The sequence below is a fragment of the Balaenoptera ricei genome, chromosome 7, assembly GCF_028023285.1.
Source record: "Balaenoptera ricei isolate mBalRic1 chromosome 7, mBalRic1.hap2, whole genome shotgun sequence".
NCBI classification, from domain to species: Eukaryota; Metazoa; Chordata; class Mammalia; order Artiodactyla; family Balaenopteridae; genus Balaenoptera; species Balaenoptera ricei.
The window spans coordinates 39214610-39238805 of record NC_082645.1 but is presented as its reverse complement, the minus strand read 5'-3'; the positions used below and the strand labels follow the sequence as shown (position 1 = coordinate 39238805).

General features: G+C 36.1%; 1 protein-coding gene across 15 annotated transcripts in view; it reads right to left on the bottom strand.

Moving 5' to 3' along the window:
* Nucleotides 1–24196, bottom strand: part of MBD5 (methyl-CpG binding domain protein 5) — a 413153-nt gene that overhangs the window by 69445 nt on the left and 319512 nt on the right. Inside the window, exon 7 of one of the 15 annotated variants that reach the window (XM_059927804.1) lies at nucleotides 718–800. The exons of the other annotated variants lie outside the window; for them this stretch is intronic. The gene's annotated coding sequence lies outside the window, so the exon portion shown is untranslated. The remainder of the gene's footprint in view (nucleotides 1–717; nucleotides 801–24196) is intronic. 15 annotated transcript variants of the gene reach the window in all.

Sequence of the window (24196 nt, the reverse complement as noted above, 5' to 3'; positions counted from 1 at the left end):
CCAATCTCTGCTGTACAGCAAAGTGACTCAGTTTTACACATATAGACATTCTTTTTTAATATTCTTTCCCATTATGGTTTATCCCAGACTAATTTGTGCTTTGGGCTCAATAGCTTCTTGAAGGCTGGCTTTGTATCGCAACTTTTTTTACTTCTCCTAGCACAAAGTATAGAATCTTACACATGCTGGAGCCAAAAATATTTGTTGAGTGAATGATGAGTGTAATTAATCACTAAGGATATACAGAGCCCTTGCCATGTATGGCACTGCACTTGTCACCATAAATGGGGAAGTACAAAATACCATCAGTGTTCTTAAAGAACTTAGGAATAGAAACAGGTAGACGCATGAGGAATACCTGGTGTACAATATAAAAAGTCCTCACATTTCATTACTTCTGTTGTTCAATCATATAATGATGCCTAAAAATGCTTATTCACCACTTCTCTCAAGACATCCTAGTATTCTAATGCATTAATCTTTCTTGGAAATGCCACAACTGTTCACAACTCTATGCCTATGCACGTGTTGTTCCCTGGGCACAGAAAGATTTCCTCTCACTTTCTTAAAGCAATCTTCTGTCCTTTAACTAAATTCCAGGGTCAACTCCTCCATGAAGCCTCTTCCAGTCTCCTGCTTAGAGTTATACTATCTCATTCTACAGTATTGCTTACATGCATGTAAGAGCCCTTACCATATTCTGTTTTATATACTTACATGATCAGGTACTGGGTATGAAAACCGTGTGCTTTGAGTTGAATTATTTGTTTTTCTCACCTAGAGAACTTTTGTTTACTCCCCTAAAATATAATCACAAATAGAAAAGTTCTTAATGATATGTTAAAACCAATCAGTGATACACAAGGCGGTTAATTGTAGCTGTGTATTTATTTAACCAAAATCAAATGAAGGCTGAATAGAATCTACTTTTCTTATTTTATTTTCAGCTCAACTTTTGGATTCAGAGACTATTTCCAGTGCCTAAAAGAGTATCTGGCACACAGAAAATTACTTGTTGAATAAATAAATGAATGCCTGTATACAAACCATGGCATTAAATGCTAAATGGCATGGCATAAACTAAATGTACTATAGGAACTCAGAGATGAGATAACACATAAGAGAAAGAACAGTGAACTAACAGGAAGTTTGGTATCTACAATTTTCTAGCTTATAACTTTGAGCAAGATATGTAACCTGAGCTTTAATTTTTCAATTTGTTAAGAATAATGGACTGAACTAGATCAGTAGTTTTCAAATTATTTTAGTTGTAGATCTCTTTTGTCTAATAAAATCTAAATGGAACTTCCATTATAAAAAGCAGAAAAAGAGATCTGTTGGTAATAATTCATTTTGGAAGACCAAATTATAATATTACTTATTAAAATCCATCAATAAGAATAACGGGCTATTTTGATTAATAAAACATATGAAACCAAGGGATATAGGTGACAGTTGCAATTTAAGTAATCTTCATCAACAAATTTATTTCTGTACTTTGTTTTGGTTTTATAATATTGAGACAATTCTGATTACCACATAAAAGCTATTGTAAATGGCAACTTTTTTGAAAAATAGCAAATTTGGCTTTGGCAATATTAAAATTGCTGCAATCAAAATGGTCTAGAAGCTTGAAGGGAAGTAAAGAAAATCCTGTTTCCAAAATTGAATGACTATATCTAATCATTACTCATGTCTCTGATCATGAATACAAAATATGGGTAAGAACTACCAAAAACTTAAATTAAGCAAGAAGACTTTCGTTAATACAATATTATCACCTTAATTTGCCATTGCTGAATTGTTAAGGAGTGATAAGGATACATGGCAGGAAGACTACTCTATGTCATATTTGTATTTATTTAATGGAGCATACATATGCCACGGCTATCCTCTTGCTTGCATAATTTGACTTGGAGATATAACAATGGACTCAAGTTTTTAAAAAAGGCCAACTAAAAACTTAAAAATAAAAATGCATACTCATAAGAAGTTCAAATATCTACAGGGAAATTGGTGGCAAGGCTTTAGTCAGCAGTTCATAAAAATATAAACTAGCAGCACAGTTTATTTTTGCTTCACGATGTGTTCATGTGTTACAATTTGGTATAACACATGTGAGTGGGCATGTTATTTTTATGACTGTGTTAAAATACTTAATATAATTTAAAAATGTAAATTTGTGTCCAACGTTTGGAAAACTCCGAAGAACCTCCTCTGAGCTAGATGTTCTCCTGGTCATTCCAATGCTATTGTTTCTACATAAGCTAGAAAAGCAAGAAATACTTTATAAAGATGACTTCAATGTTTTCAACTCAGTCTTATATATGTTTACTGAGATTAGATACCCGTGGGATGGGGGAAGAGCCTGACCAGATTGAAGTGGAGAACTTGTGCTAGGGAGTATCAGAAATACAGCTTTAAAAAACATGTCAGTCTTCCTAGCATAGGATGAACCTCTATGCACATGAAGCTAAAAACAGCTTTGGTATCATAGATCCATGACATTTCTAACATAAGCATTGCTGGTCTACAAGTATCTTAATTTACAAATGCAATTTCATTCCTATGTACTTATTTTCTGATAATGACATCTGTCAGATGGAAAATAACTTTTCAGTGACTTTGCCTTTATTTACTTGAAGAACATATTCTGATTTGAACTACAGAGGAAAGTTTCTTAACTGACCTCCACATAAACAAATCACTGAATTAATCAAAACAGCATTTCCGATTAACCAAGATGGCGGAGTAGAAGGACGTGCTCTCACTCCCTCTTGCGACAGCACCAGAATCACAACTGGCTGCTGGACAATCATTGACAGGAAGTCCCTGGACTTCACCAAGGAGGATACCCCACGTCTAAGGACAGAGGAGAAGCCACAGTGAGACGGTAGGAGGGGCGCAATCAGAGTAAAATCAAATCCCATAACTGCTGGGTGGGTGACTCACAGACTGGCGAACACTTATACAACAGAAGTCCACCCACTGGAGTGAAGGTTCTGAGCCCCACGTCAGGCTTCCCAACCTGGGGGTCCGGCAACGGGAGGAGGAATTCCTAGAGAATCAGACTTGGAAGCCTAGTGGGAATTGATTGCAGGACTTTGACAGGACTGGGGGAAACAGAGACCCCACTCTTGGAGGGCACACACAAAGTAATGTGTGCATCGGGACCCAGGGGAAGGAGCAGTGACCCTGGGGGAGACTGAACCAGACCTACCTGCTGGTGTTGGGGGGTCTCCTGCAGAGGCGGGTGGTGGCTCTGTTTCACCGTGGGGATAAGGACACTGGCAGCAGAGGTTCTGGGAAGTTCTCCTTGGCGTGAGCCCTCCCAGAGTCTGCCATTAACCCCACCAAAGAGCACGGGTAGGCTCCAGTGTTGGGTTGCCTCAGGCAAAACAACCAACAGGGAGGGAACCCAGCCCCACCCATCAACAGTCAAGTGGATTAAGGTTTTACTGAGCTCTGACCGCCACAGCAACAGTCAGCTCTACCCACCACCAGAGCCTCCCATCAAGCCTCTTTGATAGCCTCAACCACCAGAGGGCAGACAACAGAAGCAAGAAAAACTACAATCCTGCAGCCTGTGGAACAAAAACCACAGTTACAGAAAGATAGAGAAGATGAAAAGGCAGAGGGCTATGTACCAGATGAAGGAACAAGAAAAAAACCCAGAAAAACAACTAAATGAAGTGGAGATAGGCAACCTTCCAGAAAAAGAATTCAGAATAATGATAGTGAAGATGATCCAGGACCTTGGAATAAGAATGGAGGCAAAGATTGAGAAGATGCAAGAAATGATTAACAAAGACCTAGAAGAATTAAAGAACAAACAAACAGAGATGACCAATACAATAACTGAAATGAAAACTACACTAGAAGGAATCAATAGCAGAATAACTGAGGCAGAAGAACGGATAAGTGACCTGGAACACAGAATGGGGGAATTCACTGCTGCGGAACAGACTAAAGAAAAAAGAATGAAAAGAAAGGAAGACAGCCTAAGAGACCTCTGGGACAACATTAAACGCAACAACATTCGCATTATAGGGGTACCAGAAGGAGAAGAGAGAGAGAAAGGACCAGAGAAAATATTTGAAGAGATTATAGTCGAAAACTTCCCTAACATGGGAAAGGAAATAGCCACCCAAGTCCAGGAAGCGCAGAGAGTCCCATACAGAATAAACCCAAGGAGAAACATGCCGAGACACATAGTAATCAAAGTGGCAAAAATTAAACACAAAGAAAAATTATTGAAGGCAGCAAGGGAAAAACGACAAATAACATACAAGGGAACTCCCATAAGGTTAACAGCTGATTTCTCAGCAGAAGCTCTGCAAGCCAGAAGGGAGTGGCATGATATACTTAAAGTGATGAAAGGGAAGAACCTACAACCAAGATTACTCTACCCGGCAAGGATCTCATTTAGATTTGATGGAGAAATCAAAAGCTTTACAGACAAGCAAAAGCTAAGAGAATTCAGCACCACCAAACCAGCTCTACAACAAATGCTAAAGGAACTTCTCTAAGTGGGAAACACAAGAGAAGAAAAGGACCTACAAAAACAAACCCAAAACAGCATTTCCATTTGAAAACAGGCAAAAGCTTACTTCTGCTCTTACCACCTGAATTATATGCTTTTGAATATCAGCTGTGTTGTTTCCAAAGCTGTCTGAGTCAATAACACTTGCTGGTGTCATTTAGGAATTTAATAAAATATTTTGTAAACAAATGAAATATAAATATAAAAAGAGAATGACTGTTTCCATGAAAATTAAGTTGAAAGCATAACTTTTAATACCCGCCTCTTAAAAAGTGAGGTTGAACAAGATGGAAAAGAGCAGAATCTTGGGGGGAAAACCCTAAAAATTGTGGTTAAGAGCACGAATTCTGGACCCAGACTGCTGAAAGTAAAATTTCAACTCTACCTCTTGGTGTGTGACTTAGGGTAAGTTACATCTCTGTTCTTCAATTTTCTCATCTGCAGAATGAAGATAATACTAATATCTACCACACAGTGTTGAGCAAATTGAATAAGTGAAGATTTGTAAAGTACTTAGCTCCTGACCCACAGTAAGCGTTATGTAAATATTTGGTAAATAAATAAAAATAGCTGGCCATAAAGGAAATCTCAATGACTCCAGAGAAATGAAATCACACACAATGTATCATCTGATCAAATTTCCATACAGAACGTCATAAGAAAATGATATCCCCAAACATCCCTGTATTTGTAAATTTAAAAACAGTCACTCATATATAGGTAGCGGTGAAAGCCAATTTGAGGTCAATGATCATGAATTTATGGCAGAATCCAAAAGGTGAACTTATTCACCAGAACATGACTTCTCAGACAAGACAGCAGTATGGACAGAGCTGGACCTCTGGCTTATTGAGTATAGGCACAGAAAAAACAAAAACAAAACAGATTATATGATTTTTGCAATTTAATATCAAACTATTCTAAAAAATATACACAAACACTCACATAGAGTGGGGCAAGAGAGAATGATAAAGGAAATATGGCAAAATGTTAATTGCTGAATTTGTGCGAATAGAGTTCTTTGCACTATTGCAACTTCTCGGTAAGTTTGAAATTATTTCAAAAAATGTAAGAAAATCAAACAAAAATAAAATAGGACCATGGTTTTGAAGAGGGGTGGGCAAAAGACAGAGGGGCAATAAAGTCTGAGACATGGCACTTGTGTGACTGAAATATGGAACACAGAATCTAAGCTGGAATACAGGTTTATATGAAGTTAAAGGACATGCAGTACAGGTATCAGGGGAGGAGGAAAGCAACTGTGAGTATATGAGGCAGGAGAAATAGTCTGATCGGAAGGAGTTAAAATGTTGGGGAGACAAAACATAGACTTTTGAAGATTATAAGGCAAAGTGATTAAATGCTCAAATAAATAAAGGAGAAAGAAAAATTCGACTTCAGGTCAGAAAAGATTAATATAATGGGCTATTCTACTTTCGAATCGCTTCTCTACCTTGTTAATTCCCCTAGCCCCATATATTGGTTGGAGTAACTCAAGCTTAAAGAACTGTTCATTAAAAAAAAAATAAAGAAAGAAAGAAAATAAAGAAAGAAAAAAAAGGAAGGAAGGAAGAAAGAAAGAAAACTCCAATCCATCTTGCGTGAACGGAGGACTAAATTTGGGAGAGGGATAGGTAGAGAAGGATAAAACCTTCTGGAGAAGTTGATAAAAATGTGTCCCTTCTTAGGTGTTTATGTGGAATTGGCTTGGTCTTGAATACTTAGTAAGACATATAACTATTAAATGAGGTATGATTAATAGAAATAAAGAAATAAAACTGTCAGTACCTGAAGTCAACATGATCATTTTCCTAAAGAACCCAAACTGGAAAATTATTAGAACCAAGGACAAAGGTATTTAGAAGGTAGTTAAGTATAAAACTAACATACAAAAACAAGAAAGGGATAATTGCCTATCAAATAGTAAAACATATTAAAAAGTTGTAGTATTGGTACAAGAATAGGCAAGTAGTATAACAGAAGAGACTGGCCACAAATAAACCCATAGATATGCAAATTTAGTTGATGATAGAGGTGGCATTTTATTTTTTTTTATGAGGTGGTATTTTAAATCAGTAGGAAAGGGATGGCCAGTTCAATATATGGCATTGGGACAACTGTATACTCACTTGGGGAAAAAAATGAGTTACTTTCATAACTCATGTAATTTACAAAAATGCATTCCAGATGATTCAAGACTTAAGTCAAAAACAAAAACTAAATCAAGCTAAAGCATAAATGCAGTAAGACAATATAAAATAATATGTTTAACTGAACTATATTTATGAAAGCCTTCTAAAGGAGACACAAAAAGCAAATGCAATAATGAAAAAGACTGTTAAATTTGACTACACCAAAATTTAAAACTTCGGTTCAGCAAAAGAATCACCAAAAAAGTTAAGACAATTGATAGGGGGAATATATTTGCAACACATATAACAGTCTAAAGCATTAGTATCTGGAATATATAAGTAACTTCCAAAAATCAATAAAAAAAAGATATAAAGCCCAAAAGAAAAATGGACCATAAATATGGATAGGCTGAGAAGAGGAAATGCCAAAAGGCCTGTAAGCTTAAGAAAAGATGCTCGATCTTAGTAGTAATCAGAAAATGCAAAATAAAGCAATAACAAAGCATCACTTTTCACTCCTAAGATGTGTAAACATTTTTAAAAGACTGGTAATAGCAAGTTCGGTCAAGAGTATGGGGTAACAGCTAGTGTCAAACTACTGGTAGAAGGACCATTTACCTCCTTTTAGGAGGTATATATATCAGCACCAATATTAACTTAAGATATGAATATTCTTTGAAACAGCAGCTCCTCTTCTTTATCATGCTTGGAAAAATAATAAAATATGTGCACAAAGAATTATGTAAAATGATATTCACTAGCACTGATCATTAGAATGAAAAATACAAAACAACCTTAATGCTTATTAACTAGGGAATGGGTAAATAATAAAACGTTCATAATATGGAAGATAATACAACAGTTAAAAGAGGTAGTTCTACAGTGATATGGAAAAATTTCTAAGACATGCTGTCAAGTGAGGAAAAATGAGTTGAAGAACATGTTCTAAAAGTAAAAACATTTAGAATGGAGATGATCACTAATGTACTGCTATGGAGAGACCATCCGGATAGAATGCTGTTTACTGAAAAGGCGCAGAAGCAAAGGCCAGCCAGTAACAATGAACATTCCCAGGCTAAGCCTAAGGACTCTAAACACCATGGTCGGACTGAAAGAAACCAGATCTCCAGTTGGCTGTGATGCACAGACTTGCTAAAGGCAGGAAAGAAAAGAAATCAAATTCCTATGAATTTCCCTAGGCATTGGAGGGTGATTAATGAACTACTATTTAATAGACATACAGCATCTGCCAGGCAATGACAGACACTTCAATGATTTCATTTAATTCTGACAATGCCAGGGTAAGTATTACTGGTTCCATTGGACAAATAAAGAAAGTAAGGCTCAAAAGTTAGGTACCGTCCCTAACTTTAAATGATCACTTAACTACTAAGTGCTATTCAAAGTGAGGTCTGGAGAGCACTGTCAGCTGTAAGAACAGTGTGTGAAAGAGTGAGAAACTGTGCTAGCAATTTAACAGAGTTATGTTCACTGAATCTTATAATAAAATTTGGGCTTGAAAAAAAAAGATGCAGAATTTAAAAAAATTGTATTTGTATAAAGAAAAATAAAAAGCTACTTCCTAAAAAAAAAGTAGAAACATTTAAGCTACATTAAAATATCATACATAAGGATGTATAATAGTATTTTTTGTATCTATTGATGGTGAAATTGGGTTCCTTTTCACATCAAATGCCATGAATTTTCAACCTTTTCTTCCTTGGGTGCCTTTTGTATCTTATTTTAGACTAAAATTACATGTTAGTAAGAAACATGTACTGAGTATCTACTAAAAATCTAGGTGCTCAAAAACAAGTAACACAAGGTATGTTCCCTCAAAACCTGAGGAATAACTTTTGGAAACCACTTGGGATCTTCACTCAAGAGGCATGAAGCAATCACGTACTTCGGACAAAACTATGTTTATTTTTGGCAGTCTACACAAGGTGAAGTTCTACTTTTAAGAACTGACTCAGCTATGAATTTTAACATATTACGTAGAGGTGTATAAGGTCCAATTACTCAAATCAAATACTGTTTTCTTTGTTCATTAACTTGAACTTTAATATTTTATAGCAAAAAAGCCTAGAATACTACGTATAAGCCTTTATAAAAGCATCTGATTTTGTTTATTTTTATTAGGTAAACGTCCTTGGAATTCTTCAGCTTACAATTCAAAGTTTTTCCTTGATGACTTAAAATGTTTAAAACACTTTTTTTGGACCATGAATGAAAACATGGCAGTAACCTTGATATTATCATTGAACACATCAGTGTGTTACATTTGAGTTTCAAGAATACGCAGCATGGCAGAAATTCTTGGGAATCTGGAACTTGGAGGTTAAACCACTAAAGTTGGCTTAGGAAGCTTTAGGAATATTAGGAGATGAGATGATGCAAGCAATTTCATCTCTGGAAAAAATCAATCTAATGTTAATGAAAAAATTTCCATGGCAACCTGATACAGAAGCAAAGGTGCAGAATAAAAAGATAAAGATTTTTTTAGTTCTAACTATAGGTACTGTTTGAAAACTTTACTCTTTATTGAAGCTTTTTGTTTCTAACCTTCAACAGGGATATGTTTTAATATTTTTATTTTTATAGTTTTCAAAAAGGATACTGATGACTCAGATTAACCTGTAAGCTAATAAACTAGCCTCTATTGACCTAGAGAGTCAAAGTATCTGGAATAAGTTATGTAACTTTTAGGAACATTTATTAATTCTAGTTCATAGCTGAGCAGTAATACTATTTATTGATTCATTATTTTTGTCAGAAAGATATCCAAATTAGAATCAGAAAACAGATGCTGACATATAAGTCATCTATTAAACACAGCAGGTAACAACAAAACATAGCTACAAATTTTTACACTGAAAACAAGAGGGACAAGTAAAAGGAATTTACCAAATTTATAAGAAAATAATCCTGAAACCCTCAAGTAAATTTCAAATTTATATTACCAGGTCATTTCTTACTAGTAATAAACAATAAATAAATCCAAAGATGAGACTGCAATGATAGTTTTAATGTTTCAGGCATGAACACTTCAAAAGACAACTGCAGCAATAATTTGTATATTTTAAGTATGAACACTTCAACAGACAATATCTTTTTCTTTTGTGGCCACACTGTGTGGCTTGTGGGATCTTAGTTCCCTGACCAGGGATCAAACTCAGGCCACAGCTGTGAAAGCTCCGAGTCCTAACCACTGGACTGCCAGGGAATTCCATGCCCCCCCCCCACCCCCTTTTTTTTTTCAACAGACAAAAATATTCTGTTTGAAAAAAACACCAGGATATTGTAATACAAGTGCTTTGATTTAACTGTATTATGCAATTAATGCTGAATGATAAAGAGATAAAATCCCACACTATTTCATATTTTCAACTTTGGTGTTATATCAGACATCACAAACAGCTCACTACTGTATAAATTCTATTTTTCTAGGAAAATTTTTGGTGGCCTCAATCTACTTCATATATATATGACTATACATATAAATATATAAATATTCATACACACATACATATATATAAAATACCAGAAAGCCACAGGGAAATTTCATATTACCAAGTCTTGATTAATCTTATAAAATACAAAAAGACGACTTGTCATTAACAATTGAAAATGAAATTATATTTAGTAAAAATGCATTTTGTGAGATGATACTGTTCTTAATCTTTTTCATTTGGTCAGCTCTAGATGTGTTTAGAGTAACTGGGTCACCCTGAACCAGTAATTCAGATAATGAGAATTTTACAATACCTATATGTCCTTTCCCTCACTGGACTTTTTAATACTTCAGTATTAAAGAAAATCTTTGTTGAAAAGTCAGTTTTATTCTAAGTTTTATGATTTGTTTATAATATTGTTATTCATTCACTCATTCAAAAGTATATGAACCCGGTAAAAAATCAAATGAAATTATTTAAATCCTTCATTATGGCTTACTACGTATCAGACATAGTTGTAGGTACTGGGGATCCTACAATTGGGAGGCTTACAATGCAGTGGTGGAGACAGACCAAAAATCAAGAAGTGAATATATAAATAAAATAACTGGCAGTCATGTTAAGTGCTATGAAAGAAATAAATAAGGACCTAAGGGAGAACAAGGGTGAGGGGTAGGAAAGATCTCCCTTAGAGAGATGGGAAGTCCTTCCTGAGGAGATGAAATTTAAGTGAGACCTGAAAGATGAGAGAGAAACTGGCCATGAGAAGGGAATCTGGGGAAGAGTATTCTAGGCAAAGGAAACAGCATGTGCAAAATTCCAGAGCTGGAAAAGCACTGGGTGTGATCCAGAAACTGAAGGAAGATTCACGTTGCTGAAATGTAATGAGGGAAGTGGGGAGTGGCATGAGATGAGGCTGGAGAAATAGGCAGGGAGGGAATCAGGTAGGGCCTCATTATTCATAATCATGTTGTGAATTTTTTTTTAATTGCAACGGGAAGCTTTCAAGAGTATAAGCATAGGAGTGACAAAACTTTAATTGCACTTTAGGAAGGTATCTCTTTTTTGCTGTGTTAAGAATGGATTGCACCAGGGGACTTCCCTGGTGGTGTAATGGTTAAGACTCCGTGCTCCCAATGCAGGGGGCCTGGGAACTAGATACCACATGCACGCCACAACTAAGGAGCCCGCCTGCCGCAACTAAGACCTGGTGCAACCAAATAAATAAATAAATAAATATTAAAAAAAAAAGAATGGATTGGACCATATGATCCAGCAATCCCACTCATGGGCATATATCTGGAGAAAACCATAATTTGAATAGATACATGAACCCCAATGTTCACTGCAGCACTATTTACAATAGCCAGGACATGGAAGCAACCTAAATGTCCATCGATGGAGGAATGGATAAAGAAGCTGTGGTACATATATACAATGGAATATTACTCAGCTATAAAAAAGAACAAAATAATGCCATTTGCAGCAACATGGATGCACCCAGAGTTTGTCATACTGCGTGAAGTTAAGTCAGACAGAGAAAGACAAATATGATACCGCTTATATGTGGAATCCAAAAAAATAGTACAAATGAACCTATTAACAAAACAGAAATAGAGCCACAGATGTAGAAAACAAACTTATGGTTACCAAGGGGGAAGGGGCAGGGAGAGATAAATTGGGAGACTGGGATTGACATATACACAATACTATATATAAAATAGATAACTAATAAGAACCTAGTGTATAGCACAGGTAACTCTACTCAATACTCTGTAATGACCTATATGGGAATAGAATCTAAAAAAGAGTGGATATATGGATATGTATAACTCATTCATTTTGCTGTACAGCAGAAAGTAACACAGTATTGTAAATCAACTACACTCCAATAAAAATTAATTTTAAAAAATTAAAAAAAAAAAGAATGGATTGGGAGAAGCAATCTGATAGAAGTTTTTGTGATAAAGGCTGAGAGCCTGACAAAATTTTGGATGCCTGTTCTCAACTGTCTCTTAAAAGTACTTCTTTGTGTTTAACTGTGAATAATAATAACAGTTATAATTGGAATATAATTGGAGAAATCGCTCATGTTCTCCTGGAGATTGTAATAGCCTAGGAAGTGCACACTGGGTGGGGTCACAAAGGTATCTTACACTTTGGGAAAGCGTATTTCAAAGTATTCAAAGACAGACAAAAGTGCATTGTCAGCAACTATTATAAGGAATGAAAAGAAAGTTTTGAAATTAAAAAAAAAAAAAAAAAGGACACTCTGACCATGACCATACAACCAGCCTAAGCCCAAAGATGAAGAAACCAGAGAGTTATGTAGAGGCTCAAGGGGTTGAACAGGGAGCTTTCCATGTGGCTTAGGTATAAAGAGGTATGTTTCAAAAGCAAAAGAAAAGTCATATAAACCGAAGATTCAGCCTTTAAGACTTTATGTGATTTGACTTCTTGATATTTCCCTGACTACATTTTGTACCAGTCTCTTCTTTGTAAATGACTCTCCAGTTGTGTCCTTTTTCAGTTTATTGAATATATCACACTTATTCTTGACTTTGGGCTTTTGCAGTTGCTGTTCCCTCTCCTAAACCCTTCTAATATCTGAGCTCAAACATCACCTCAAAATGCCATCTTGTTTATTTTCTTCATAGCACATATTCCTGACTAAAATAATCTGTTTATGTTTATTGCCTTTCTCATCACTAGAATTTAAGCAACAGAGTAAGGACTTTGTCTATCCTTTCCATAAGTTATCCTCAGTGCTTAACACAGCATCTGGCACATTATAGGCCTTCAATAAATACTTATTGAATGGAAAGAAGGAAGAAAAGTAGAAAGAAAAGAAGGGAAAAATGAAAAGGCATGCAAGAAAAATATAAAAACTTTTATCAAGTACAGAATGAATTGGGCTTTAGAAAAATCCTAAAGATATAAAAGGAACTTTTAAAGTTATGATTGGAACAAGAAGAAGATTCAGAGAAAGACTTTTATTTGGATAAACACTGAAATAATAAAATGAAATGAAAAGACAATTAAATTTCAATTTTGTTTCTGTTTTCTTGATCAAAGAGAATAGATCTTGTGTCAAAATGAAAAAATAAATTTGATTAAGAATAAATCATAGAGGACTCTGACTTCCAGCCAAGATGGAATAACAGGGGTCATATTTGCCCACTTGCTTGAAATAACAACAACAAAAAACCCAGACAAAATATATGAAACAATGGTTTTTAAGACATTAGACATCAGTCAATCAAGGTCAGTGATCTTTCAGAAATAGGAAACAAAGGAGATGAGCCCTAAAAATGCCCTAGCTTATTGCCTTGAGTGAGTTTCTATTCTGTGGGCAAAGAGGGTGAACCCAGTTGGAGCTCAGCAGACTAAGTTGAGGAGATGTAGCTGAAGAGTCAGGGGAGACCAAGGCAGTGTGAATTTGCAGGACAGAATGCCGGAGAAGAGAGAGCCGCAGGGAGAGAAATGCAGATATCTGTGGAAGGCTCCCTTCGAGCATCCCTCAGAGTACTGATAAGTGCATGCATGTGAGGAAAATAACTGAGGCTGAGGAAAGAATTCCCTGAAAGGATAGAGAGAATAGCACTTGGCATTCACACTGGGCTGGGAACTAGAATACTTCATAATTCATTAGGTATAGAGTAGCATACTCAGAAGTGTCTTGCCTAATAGTGGGGAATACGTAGACTTAGACTAAACATTGTTCTGGTCCCACCTAATGAGTTTTAAAAGCAAGACTTAAAAGGATTAAACTGTTATTTCCAAGTAGCTTAAGTGCACTCCAGAGCAAAGCTGAAGAATATTTAAAGGCATACAAAAATACCCAGGACTCAAGAAGGAAAAAGTCACAGTGTCTAACATGAAGTAAAAATGATCAGACATGGAAAAAGCAGGAAAATAAAACATGTGGTGAGGCATAAAACCAGTCAATCTTGAATGAAATTCCAGGGAATTATGCTGAGTGAAAAAAGCCAATCCCCGAAGGTTATATACTATATAATTCCATTATTTAACATTTTTGAAGTGACAAAATTTTAGAAACAGAGAACAGAACTTACACATGGGACAGAATTGTACACACGGGATAGAACTGTACAGAACTAAATACACATACATGCACATGAATGAGTACCAGTAAAATCAAAGAAATCTGAACAAGATCAGTGCTTTGTATCAGTATATTCTGGTTATGATATTATACCGGTTTTACAAGATGTTACCATTGGCAGAAAATGGGTAAAGAATATATGGGATTTCTCTGTATTATTTATTACAATTGCATGTGAATCTACAATTAAATGAATAAAAATTTCAATTAAAAAATCAATCAATTGAAACTGATCCAGACTTACAGATTTTAGAATTAGCAGATAAGAACATTGGCAGAGTTACTGTAACTGTAACACTGGCAGAGTTACTGTAACTGTAAAAGAGATATGCAAGATAGTAAAATATAAAGAGATATGCAAGATAGTAAAACAAAACAAAACAAAACAAAAAAACAACCCAAATTGAACTTCTAGAGACAAAAACTATGAGGTGAAAAATACACTGAATGGGATTAACAGTGGATTAGACACTGCAGAAAAGATTAGTAAATGTGAAGACATAAGAATAGAAACTATCCAAAATGAAATGGAGAAAGAAAAGAGACTGAAAAAAACACGGAGAGTGTCAGTGACGTGTGGGATGATTCAAGTGTAATTCAAGTGTGTAACTGGAATTCCTGAAGGAAAGAAGAAAGCAGGAACAAAACAATTGAAAGAAACAATGGCTAAAATTTTCTTGGATTTAGTGATAATTATAAGCCCAGAGACCTAAGAAACAAAATAAATCCCAAACACAAAAAGTATGAAGAAAACTACCCTAAGGCACATCATAATCAAATTGCTCGAAATAAGAGAGTCTGAAAAGCAGCTGAGGGATGGGGGAATGTGTTATATACAGAAGACCAAAGTTAAGGATGACAGCAGATTCCTCACTGAAAAGAATGCATGTGAGAAGACTGTGAGCTCTCATCTTTAAAGTACTAAAAAATTCCCCCAAATCTGTCAACCTAGAGTTCTATAGACAGCAAAAGTATCTTTCAAAAATGAAGGTGATACAAAGACTTTTTCAGATATACAAAGCTGAAAGAATTTAAGTAATGATAAAGAAAGTCCCTCAGAAGAAGCAAAATAATACCAGATTGAAATCTGGATCTAAGACAAAGGGAGTGTAGAGCACCAGAAATAGAAATTATTTGGCTAAACATATCAAATCTTTTTCTTGCATTTAAATATCTTTAAAGATAATTAACAATTTAAATTTTTAAAAATGTAATATGAGGTTTATACTACACAAAAAAGGAAAATAGAAGGAGAAGGGGAAAAGAACAAAGATCAAATGGGACAAATACAAAATAAAAAACATGGGACAAACAGCAAAATGATAGACAAACCTACCCAAATCAATTACCGTATCAAACATAAATGGTCTAAATACCCCAATTAAAAGGCAGGGGTTGCACTCTCACCACTATTATTCAACATAGTTTTGGAAGTTTTAGCCACAGCCATCAGAGAGGAAAAAGAAATAAAAGGAATGCAAATCAGAAAAGAAGAAGTAAAACGGTCACTGTTTGCAGATGACATGATACTATACATAGAAGATCCTAAAGATGCCACCAGAAAACTACTAGAGCTAATCAATGAATCTGGTAAAGTAGCAGGATACAAAATTAATGCACAAAATCTCTTGCATTTCTATACACTAATGATGAAAAATCTGAAAGAGAAATTAAGGAAACACTCCCTCTACCATTGCAACAAAAAGAATAAAATACCTAGGAATAAACCTACCTAAGGAGACAAAAGACCTGTATGCAGAAAACTACAAGACACTTACGAAAGTAATTAAAGATGATACAAACAGATGGAGATTCCCTCTTGTGACAGCACCGGAATCACAAATAACTGCTGAACAATCATCGACAGGAAGACACTGGGACTCGCCAAAAAAGATATCGTACATCCAAAGACAAAGGAGAAGCCACAGTGAGACGGTAGGAGGGGCATAATCACAATAAATCAAATCCCATAATGGCTGGGTGGGTGACTCACAAACATGATAACACTGATACCACAGAAGTCCACCCACTGTGGGGGTCTGGCAACGGGAGGAGGAATTCCTAGAGAATCAGACTTTGAAAGCTAGCGGGATTTGATTGCAGGACTTCAACAGGACGGGGGGAAACAGACTCCACTCTTGGAGGGCACACACAAAGTAGTGTGCGCATCGGGACCCAGGGGAAGGAGCAGTGACCCCATAGGAGGCAGAACCACACCTACCTGCTAGTGTTGGAGGGTCTGCAGAGGCGGGGGGTGGTTGTGTCTCACCATGAGGACAAGGACACTGGCAGCAGAAGTTCCGGAAAGTACTCCTTGGCATGAGCCTTCCCAGAGTATGCCATTAGCCCCACCACAGAGCCTGTGTAGGTTCCAGTGTTGGGTCGCCTCAGGCTAAACAACCAACAGGGAGGGAACCTAGCCCCACCATCAGCAGACAAGCAGATTAAAGTTTCACTGTGCTCTGTCTACCAGAGCAACAGCCAGCTCTACCCACCACCAGTTCCTCCTATCAGGAAACTTCCACAAGCCTCTTAGATAGCCTCATCCACCAGAGGGCAGACAGCAGAAGCAAGAAGAACTACAATCCTGCAGCCTGTGGAACAAAGACCACATTCACAGAAAGAAACACAAGATGAAAAGGCAGATGGCTATGTACCAGAAGAAGGAACAAGATAAAACCACAGAAAAACACTAAATGAAGTGGAGATAGGCAACCTTCCAGAAAAAGAATTCAGAATAATGAGAGTGAAGATGATCCAGGACCTCGGAAAGAGAATGGAAGCAAAGGTTGAGAAGATGCAAGAAATGTTTAACAAAGATCTAGAAGAATGAAAGAACAAACAAACAGAGATGAACAATACAATAACTGAAATGAAAAATAAACTAAAAGGAATAAATAGCAGAATAACTGAGGCAGAAGAACAGATAAGTGACCTGGAAGACAGAATGGTGGAATTCACTGCCGTGGAACAGAATAAAGAAAAAAGAATGAAAAGAAAGGAAGACAGTCTAAGAGACCTCTGGGACGACATTAAACACAACAATGTTCACATTATAGGGGTCCCAGAAGGAGAAGAGAGAGAGAGAAAGGACCCAAGAAAATATTTGAAGAGATTATAGTCGAAAACTTCCCTAACATGGGAAAGGAAACAGTCACCCAAGTCCAGGAAGCGAAGAGACTCCCATACAGGAAAAACCCAAGGAGAGACACGCTGAGACACATAGTAATCAAATTGGCAAAAATTAAAGACAAAGAAAAATTATTGAAAGTAGCAAGGGAAAAATGACAACATACAAGGGAACTCCCATAAACTTAACAGCTGATTTCTCAGCAGAAACTCTGCAAGCCAGAAGGGAGTGGCATGATATACTTAAAGTGATGAAAGGCAAGAACCTACAATCAAGATCACTCTACTGGCAAGGAGCTCATTCAGATTCGATGGAGAAATCAAAAGCTTTACAGACAAGCAAAAGCTAAGAGAATTCAGCACCACCAAACCAGCTCTACAACAAATGCTAAAGGAACTTCTCTAAGCGGGAAAAACAAGAGAAGAAAAGGACCTACAAAAACAAACCCAAAACAATTAAGAAAATGGTCATAGGAACATACATATCGATAATTACCTTAAATGTGAATGGATTAAATGCTCCAACCAAAAGACACAGGCTTGCTGAATGGATACAAAAACAAGACCCATCTATATGCTGTCTACAAGAGACCCACTTCAGACCTAGGGACACATACAGACTGAAAGTGAGGGGATGGAAAAAGATATTCCATGCAAATGGAAATCACAAGAAAGCTGGAGTAGCAATACTCAGATCAGATAAAATAGACATTAAAATACAGAATGTTACAAGAGACAAGGAAGGACACTACATAATGATCAAGGAATCAATCCAAGAAGATATAACAATTATAAATGTATATGCACCCAACATAGGAGCACCTCAATATATAAGGCAACTGCTAACAGCTATAAAAGAGGAAATCAACAGTAACAAAATAATAGTGGGGGACATTAACACCTCACTTACACCAATGGACAGATCATCCAAAATGAAAATAAATAAGGAAACAGAAGCTTTAAATGACACGATAGACCAAATAGATTTAATTGATATTTATAGGACATTCCATCCAAAAACAGAAGATTACACTTTCTTCTCAAGCGCGCACAGAACATTCTCCAGGATAGATCACATCTTGGGTCACAAATCAAGCCTCAATAAATTTAAGAAAATTGAAATCATATCAAACATCTTTTCTGACCACAACGCTATGAGATTAGAAATGAATTACAGGGAAAATAACGTAAAAAACACAAACACATGGAGGCTAAAAAATATGTTACTAAATAACCAAGAGGTCACTGAAGAAATCAAAGAGGAAATCAAAACATACCTAGAGACAAATGACAATGAAAACACGATGATCCAAAACCTATTGGATGCAGCAAAAGCAGTTCTAAGAGGGAAGTTTATAGCTATAAAAGCCTACCTCAAGAAACAAGAAAAATCTCAAGTAAACAATCTAACCTTACACCTAAAGGACCTAGAGAAAGAAGAACAAACGAAACCCAAAGTTAGCAGAAGGAAAGAAACCATAAAGATCAGAGCAGAAATAAATGAAATAGAAACAAAGAAAACAATACCAAAGATCAATAAAACTAAAAGCTGGTTCTTTGAGAAGATAAACAAAATTGAGAAACCATTAGCCAGACTCATCAGGAAAAAGAGGGAGAGGACTGAGATCAATAAAATTAGAAATGAGAAAGGAGAAGTTACAACAGACAGCACAGAAATACAAAGCATACTAAGAGACTACCATAAACAACTTTATGCCAATAAAATGGACAACCTGGAAGAAATGGACAAATTCTTAGAAAGGTATAACCTTCCAAGACTGAACCAGGAAGAAACAGAAAATATAAACAGACCAATCACAAGTAATGAAATTGAAACTGTGATTAAAAATCTTCCAACAAACAAAAGTCCAGGACCAGATGGCTTCACAGGTGAATTCTATCAAACATTTAGAGAAGAGCTAACACCTATCCTTCTCAAACTCTTCCAAAAAATTGCAGAGGAAGGAACACTCCCAAACTCATTCTATGAGGCCACCATCACCCTGATACCAAAACCAGACAAAGACACTACCAAAAAAAGAAAATTACAGACCAATATCACTGATGAATATAGATGCAAAAATCCTCAACAAAATACTAGCAAACAGAATCCAGCAACACATTAAAAGGATCATACACCACGATCAAGTGGGATTTATCTCAGGGATGCAAGGATTCTTCAATATACGCAAATCAATAAATGTGATACACCATATTAACAAATTGAAGAATAAAAACCATATGATCATCTCAATAGATGCAGAAAAAGCTTTTGATAAAATTCAACACCGATTTATGATAAAAACTCTCCAGAAAGTGGGCATAGAGGGAACCTACCTCAACATAATAAAGGCCATATATGACAAACCCACAGCAAACATCATTCTCAACAGTGAAAAACTGAAAGCATTTCCTCTAAGATCAGGAACAAGACAAGGATGTCCACTCTCACCACTATTATTCAACATAGTTCTGGAAGTCCTAGCCATGGCAATCAGAGAAGAAAAAGAAATAAAAGGAATACAAATTGGAAAAGAAGAAGTAAAACTGTCACTGTTTGCAGATGACATGATACTATACATAGAGAATCCTAAAACTGCCACCAGAAAACTGCTAGAGCTAATTAATGAATATGGTAAAGTTGCAGGATACAAAATTAATGCACAAAAAACTCTTGCATTCCTATACACTAGTGATGAAAAATCTGAAGGAGAAATTATGGAAACACTCCCATTTACCATTGCAACAAAAAAAATAAAATACCTAGGAGTAAACCTACCTAGGGAGACAAAAGACCTGTATGCAGAAAACTATAAGACACTGATGAAAGAAATTAAAGATGATACCAACAGATGGAGAGATATACCATGTTCTTGGATTGGAAGAATCAATACTGTGAAAATGACTATACTACCCAAAGCAATGCAATCTATACTACCCAGATCCAATGCAATCCCTATCAAATAACCAATGGCATTTTTTAAAGAAGTAGAACAAAAAATCTTAAAATTTGTATGGAGACACAAAAGACCCCGAATAGCCAAAGCAGTCTTCAAGGAAAAAAATGGAGCTGGAGGAATCAGCCTCCCTGACTTCAGATTATACTACAAAGCTACAGTAATCAAGACAATATGGTACTGGCACAATAATGGAAATATAGATCAATGGAACATGATAGAAAGCCCAGAGATAAACCCACATACCTATGGTCAACTAATCTATGACAAAGGAGGCAAGGATACACAATGGAGAAAAGACAGTCTCTTCAATAAGTGGTACTGGGAAAACTGGCCAGCTACATATAAAAGAATGAAATTGGAACACTCCCTAACACCATACACAAAGATAAACTCAAAATGGATTAGAGACCTAAATGTAAGACTGGACTCTATAAAATTCTTAGAGGAAAATATAGGAAGAACACTCTTTGACATAAATCACAGCAAGATCTTTTTTGATCCACCTCCTAGAGTAATAGAAATTAAAAAATATTTTAAAAAATGGGACCTAATGAAACTTAAAAGCTTTTGCAAAACAAAGGAAACCACAAACAGGATGAAAAGACAACCTTCAGAATGGGAGAAAATATTTGCAAACAAATCAACGGACAAAGGATTAATCTCTAAAATATATAAACAGCTAATGTAGCTCAATATTAAAAAAACAAACAACCCAATCCAAAAACGGGCAGAAGACCTAAATAGACATTTCTCCAAAGAAGACATACAGATGGTCAAGCACATGAAAAGCTGCTTAACATCACTAATTATTAGAGAATACAAATGAAAACTACAATGAGGTATCACCTCACACAGTTAGAACAGGCATCATCAGAAAATCTACAAACAACTAATGCTGGAGAGGGTGTGGAGAAAAGGGAAACCTCTTGCACTGTTGATGGGAGTGTAAATTGATACAGGCACTATGGAGAACAGTATGGAGGTTCCTTAAGAAACTAAAAACAGAATTACCATATGACCCAGCAATCCCACTACTGGGCATATACCCAGAGAAAACCATAATTCAAAAAGACACATGCACCCCAATGTTCATTGCAGCACTATTTACAATAGCCTGGTCATGGGAGCAACCTAAATGCCTATCGACAGACAAATGGATAAGAAGATGTGGTCCATATATACAATGGAATATTACTCAGCCATAAAAAGGAACGAAATTGGGTCATTTGTAGAGACGTGGATGCATCTAGAGACTGTCATACAGAGTGAAGTAAGTCAGAAAGAGAAAAACAAATATCATATATTAACGCATATACGTGGAACCTAGAAAAATGGTACAGATGAGTCAGTTTGCAGGGCAGAATTTGAGACACAGATGTAGAGAACAAACGTATGGACACCAAGGGGGGAAAGTGGCGGGTGGTGGTGGTGGTGATGTGATGAATTGGGAGATTGAGATTGACATATATACACTAATATGTATAAAATGGATAACTAATAAGAACCTGCTGTATAAAAAAAAATAAAATAAAATTCAAAAATTCAAAAAAAAGAAAAAGATGATACAAACAGATGGAGAGATATACCATGTTCTTGGATTGGAAGAATCAACATTGTGAAAATGACTATACTACCCAAAGCAATCTACAGATTCAATGCAATCCCTATCAAACTAACAATGGCATTTTTCACAGAACTAGAACAAAAAACTTCACAATTTGTATGGAAACACAAAGACTCCGAATAGCCAAAGCAATCTTGAGAAAGAAAAACGGAGCTGGAGGAATCAGGCTCCCTGATTTCAGACTATATTACAAAGCTACAGTCATCAAGACAGTATGGTACTGGCACAAAAACAGAAATATAGATCAATGGAACAGGATAGAAAGCCCAGAGATAAACCCACGCACATATGGTCAACTAATCTATGACAAAGGAGGCAAGAATATACAATGCAGAAAAGATAGTCTCTTCAATAAGTGGTGCTGGGGAAACTGGACAGCTACATGTAAAAGAATGAAATTAGAACACTCCCTAACACCATACACAAAAATAAACTCAAAATGGATTAAAGCCCTAAAAGTAAGGCTAGACACTATAAAACTTAGAGGAAAACATAGGCACAACACACTATGACATAAATCACAGCAAGATCCTTTCTGACCCACCTCCTAGAGAAATGGAAATAAAAACAAAAATAAACAAGTGGGACCTAATGAAACTTAAAAGCTTTTGCACAGCTAAGGAAACCATAAACAAGATGAAAAGACAACCCTCAGAATGGGAGAAAATATTTGCAAATGAAGCAACTGACAAAGGATTAATCTCCAAAATTTACAAGCAGCTCAATATCAAGAAAAGAAACAACCCAATCCAAAAATGGGCAGAAGACCTAAATAGACACTTCTCCAAAGAAGATATACAGATTGCCAACAAACACATGAAACGATGCTCAACATCGTTAATCATTAGAGAAATGCAAATCAAAACTACAATGAGGTATCACTTCACACCAGTCAGAATGGCCAGCATCAAAAAATCTACAAACAATAAATGCTGTAGAGGGTGTGGAGAAAAGGGAACCCTCTTGCACTGTTGGTGGGAATGTAAATTGATACAGCCACTATGGAGAACAGTATGGAGGTTCCTTAAAAAACTAAAAATAGAACTGCCATACGACCCAGCAATCCCACTACTGGGCATATACCCTGAGAAAACCATAATTCAAAAAGAGTCATGTACCACAATGTTCACTGCAGCACTATTTACAATAGCCAGGACATGGAAGGAACCTAAGTGTCCATTGACAGATGAATGGATAAAGATGTGGCACATATATACAGTGGAATATTACTCAGTCATAAAAAGAAAGGAAACTGAGTTACTTGCAGTGAGGTGGATGGACCTAGAGACTGTCATACAGAGTGAAGTAAGTCAGAAAGAGAAAACCAAATATCGTATGCTAACACATATATATGGAATCTAAAAAAGAAAAAAAAATGGTTCTGAAGAACCTAGGGGCAGGACAGGAATAAAGACGCAGACATAGAGAATGGACTTGAGGATACGGGGAGAGGGAAGGGTAAGCTGGGACGATGTGAGAGAGTGGCATGGAAATATATACCCTACCAAATGTAAAATAGATAGCTAGTGGGAAGCAGCTCCATGGCACAGGGAGATCAGCTTGGTGCTTTGTGTCTACCTAGAAGGGTGGGATAGGGAGGGTGGGAGGGAGACGCAAGAGGGAGTGGATATGGGGATACATGTATATGTATAGAGCTCATTCACTTTGTTATAAAGCAGAAACTAACACACCGTTGTAAAGCAATTATACTCTAATAAAGATGTTAAAAAAAAAAGGCAGGGGTTGTCAGAGTTGGTAAAAAATAAAAAGTAATGCTGCTTACAAAAATCATACTTTAAACATAGCAACGAAATGACAAAGATAAATTCTATTAACACTAATGAAAAGAAAGGTAGAAGGGGCATTTGTGATAGCCCAAACTGAAAAAACCCAAATATCCATCACAGGTGAACAGATAGATAACCTAACTGTGGTATACCCATATAGTGGAATATAACTCAGAAAAACAAATGAAAAACTATTGACTCATGTAATAGCAAGAATAAAACTCAAAGTCATCATCGTGAGGGAAAAGTGCCTAATGAAAAAGAGTATATACTGCATTATCCCATTTATATAAAATTCTAGAAAATGAAAACTAATCTACAGTGACAGAAAACAGATCAGTGATTGCTTGAGGACATCAAGAGGGTGCGGCGATAAGGGAGGTAGAGATTATAAAGAAATTTTAGAAAACTTTTGGTGGACATGGATATGTTAGTTATCT